This window comes from Phoenix dactylifera, unplaced genomic scaffold, assembly GCF_009389715.1.
Source record: "Phoenix dactylifera cultivar Barhee BC4 unplaced genomic scaffold, palm_55x_up_171113_PBpolish2nd_filt_p 000276F, whole genome shotgun sequence".
In the NCBI taxonomy this organism is placed as follows: domain Eukaryota; kingdom Viridiplantae; phylum Streptophyta; class Magnoliopsida; order Arecales; family Arecaceae; genus Phoenix; species Phoenix dactylifera.
In genome coordinates, this window is record NW_024067761.1 from 392,154 (window position 1) to 396,098 (window position 3,945).

The 3,945-nt window shown below is 37.9% G+C and overlaps 1 non-coding gene across 1 annotated transcript; it reads left to right on the forward strand.

Annotated features, from left to right (window-relative positions):
- The first annotated feature begins 3,086 nt into the window (after positions 1 to 3,086).
- LOC120105405 lies at positions 3,087 to 3,192 on the forward strand. The gene has a single exon (XR_005507780.1). It is a non-coding gene; the product is annotated as a small nucleolar RNA R71 (small nucleolar RNA).
- The last annotated feature ends 753 nt before the right edge of the window (positions 3,193 to 3,945 follow it).

Sequence of the window (3,945 nt, forward strand, 5' to 3'; positions counted from 1 at the left end):
ATATCATTTATTGTTATGATTAATTTGTTGTTGTTGTTGTTGTTTTTTTTTTTTTTTTTTAATTCGATTGATGAAACTTCAAATTCCAAGTGCATACTAGCTAGAAGAAAAAAAATAAAAAAAATAAAACTTTTTTTTAATTAAAATCTAATTTAAGATACATAAATGATAAGAATTTCAAAGCACACACGGTTTTATTTACTAAGTCAGCCCAAATTCTAGATTAGTATGCAATCTAAGTTAAAGTCATTAAGTTTCCGTTTAGGGAGTTGTAAGACTTATTTATACTGGAGTGCTTGGTGAAATCTGGACCGTACACAAGCTAAGGGTTCGGATCTCCAAAATATTGTTAATACTAGTAGTTTCCAAGGATTGGTCGAAAAGACCTACTTACTGATTCAAAATCATCTTATCTGCAGGATTTCGAGAGTTGTGGATGTTTACTTTAGTACCTCACGGGCTTTATCTGTAATATTCCAGTTTACTCGAATTTTTACAACGACGGCTTTCACACTATTGTCTTTTCGGTCAATACAACATTTTTTTTTCTTTTTTTTTTCTAAAGAAAGATATATAAATTGTGCACTTTTACTCTTGTGATGATTTCTCCGTGTAACGAGCAATCAGTCGACAACTCTCACACCAGTTGGCATAAGGTGTCGGGCATCAAGACTCCCCTACGGACTTATGCTCGGAGTCCTCATCACAAGCCCATCTGACCTTTGACAATAGGTAGCCCTTTTCGATGTTCCTGACTAAATCCATTTTTATTGATTTTTTTTTTTTTTGGATTAGATAAGTATGATTCATCAGGGTCCAAAGTTGCTACCATACTCTCAACATAATGTCGAGCCTAGACCTTAGAAGAGTCGGCCAGTGTGTAGTGAAATTCCAAAGTATTAATTAGCTTACAACTCCCTAAGAGAGACTTAATAAAAAGAACTTAAATTTGTATTACTTCCCACTAGTCATTGGGCTTTTTAGATTTTATATACCTTGTGTGTTTATCATTCTCGCATAAATGTATATAAATTAGGATTTTTTTTTTTAACAAAAACTTTTTTTTAATAACTTTTTTTTAATTATTATTTTATAAACATATATTTTTTAAAAAATATATATATATATATTTTTTATTTTTTATTTTTTTAAAAGATGATGATTTTATTATTTTTTTTTAACTTTTTTTTTATGAAAATCAAGATGAATACCCCCAAACCTAAACCTAACATTGTCCTCAATGTTAAGAAATAATCTAAGAGAATTGGGTTGCCTCCCAACAAGCGCTAAGTTTATTGTCTTCAACCAGACATAGTGAGATAGTTTTTGCATCTCCTTCTATGAGGTCATCTATTTTGTCTATCATAAAACACTCAATTTCCCTTGCGGGTTGGTCGGCCGTATTGAACACATTTAATTTTACCTTCATGTTCCCAAATGATATGTTCATTACCCCTGTTCTACAATTGATGCATGCATTGGCTGTTGCTAAAAAGGGCCGCCCAAGGATCACGGGGATTTGTTTATTAGGATTGGGCTCATATTCCATATCAAGGACAATGAAATCTACTGGAAAATAAAATTTGTCTACCTTGACAAGAACATCTTCAATTATCCCACGTGGTGTTTTTACAGATCGATCAGCCAATTGAAGGGATACCGAGGTTGGTTTTAACTCACCTAAACCAAGTTTCTCATAAACTGAATAAGGTAAAAGGTTGACACTTGCCCCTAGATCTAAGAGTGCTCGATCAATGAAATTATTTCCTAAGACACAGGAGATCGTGGGAGCACCAGGATCTTTGAATTTTGGAGGGGTGTTGTGTTGGAGAATAGAACTCACTTGCTCAGTTAGGAAAACCTTCTTAGGCACATGTGTCCTAGATTTTCGCTTTTGTGTACAAAGGTCTTTGAGAAATTTGGCATAGGAGGGAACTTGTCTGATGGCATCAAGGAGTGGAAGGTTGATTTTAACTTGTTTGAAGACCTCTATCATCTCTTCTAATGAAGTTCCCTTTTTGCCAAATGGAGAGGGTGAAGTAAGAGCTTCAGGAAATGGGGCCTTTGGGATGTGAGTTTTGGCAGAAGATGGACTAGCTGAAGAAGAAGAAGAAGGTTTTAGATTTTCATTTGACACATTTCTATCCTCTTCTTCACCTTCCTTATTGTTATCCTCCCCAATCTTATTGTCTATTATACGTCCACTCCTTAGGGTAGTCAAAGCATTGGCTTGTTCATGATGAATTGCATTTAATTGATTTTCTTGAGCCATGTATTGTCCCCTAGGATTACTTAGTGGTTGGCTTGGAAGCTTTCCTTCCTCTCGCTTGTTCAGTGCATTAGCTAGTTGACCCATTTGGGATTCTAGCTTGGCGATTGATTGCGTATGAGAGTGCACTAATTGTGTAATGGTTTCCAAACCTTGAAGGGCGTTCAACACTTTCTCCTCAAAGGCTGTGTTTCTTTGGGGTGGAGGAGGAGTGTGTTGAAATTGAGTCGAGGGACGGTAGGGATGAATATTTTGTGGGGTTTGAAAATTCTGAGGGTTTGGAAAGTTTTGGGAATAAGGTTGGGCAGTATTCGAAGCTTGCTGCTTCCAAGAAAAGTTTGGATGATTTCGCCATCCCGGGTTATATGTATTGGAAAATGGGTCATTACCCGGTCTGGGTTGTGTTTGAGCAGCATTGATGTGTTCTTGCACGAGTTCGGAGAATTGGGGCGCTGAGGGGCACTCATGAATAGGGTGGGATGGGCTAGAACAAATAGTACACACTTGTGCTTGGGAAAAGTTCATGTAATGCCCACCTATCATCAGTTGGTCAATCTTATGGGACAATGCATCTACCTTGCTAGACAGGTCCATAGAATGACTTATTTCACAAATGGTCCCTTTTCTTTGAGAACTCGGGGGTGCTTGACGAGAACATGAAGCATGGTGGAGGGAGTTTTCATTAAGATTTTCAAATAATTTCCATGCTTCATGCTCATTTTGAAGCATAAAAGTGCCCCCGCATGCAGCATCGATCATCTGACGGTTTCGTTCTGTCAATCCGTCATAAAAACATTGCACTAGTTGCCACTTAGGTATTTGATGATGAGGGCATTTACGGATTAGGTCCCTAAATCTCTTCCAAGTTTCATGAAATTCTTCTCCCTCAGTTTGGGAGAAGCTTGTAATGGCACGTCTAAACTGGTTCGTTCTTCCTATGGGAAAGTATTTTTTAAGGAATTCTTGTTGCATTTGACCCCAGGAATGAATCGAATTGGCCTCTAAAGAATTCAGCCATTGCTTAGCTCTATCTTTAAGGGAGAAGGGGAATAATCTAAGTTTTAACGCATCATCAGTAAAATTTTGAATCTTGACAGTGGTGCAAATCTCAAGGAATTCATCTAGGTGTTTGTATGGGTCTTCGTTGGTGAGCCCATAAAAAGATGGAAGCATTTGGATCACACTAGACTTTATTTCATATTGTACAGCTGCTACCTCAGGTAATCGAATGCAAGATGGGGAAGTGTAAATAGTGGGAGTAAAATATTCCCTCAGGAGTTTGGGTTGTTCTTCAGCCATCTTAAGAGGTGGGGATGATCCTAATGTTTTGATCTTAGCTCGAATGTTCCTAAGGGTTCGTTCTATTTCAGGGTCAATAGGTAATAGGTTTTGTACTCTAGAACGACTACCGTGCATACACTAGTACTCGATCAATCAAGCATGCAATAAAAGAGAAAAGCATATCAATCCTAGTCTTTGTCCTAAAATCACTAGACAGCTCCTAACTGGTTTGAAGAGGGCACCTAAGCCTCCAATCCGGTCTAATGAACCGAGTTGACCAGGTAAGCTCCCAGGTAAGTGGAGGGGTCACGATGCGTTCGCAAAGGTCCCACTTAAAACCCACTTGCCTCGAACAGATGAACTGTCTCCCTTATAGGGACAAAGCTTGCCTAGAC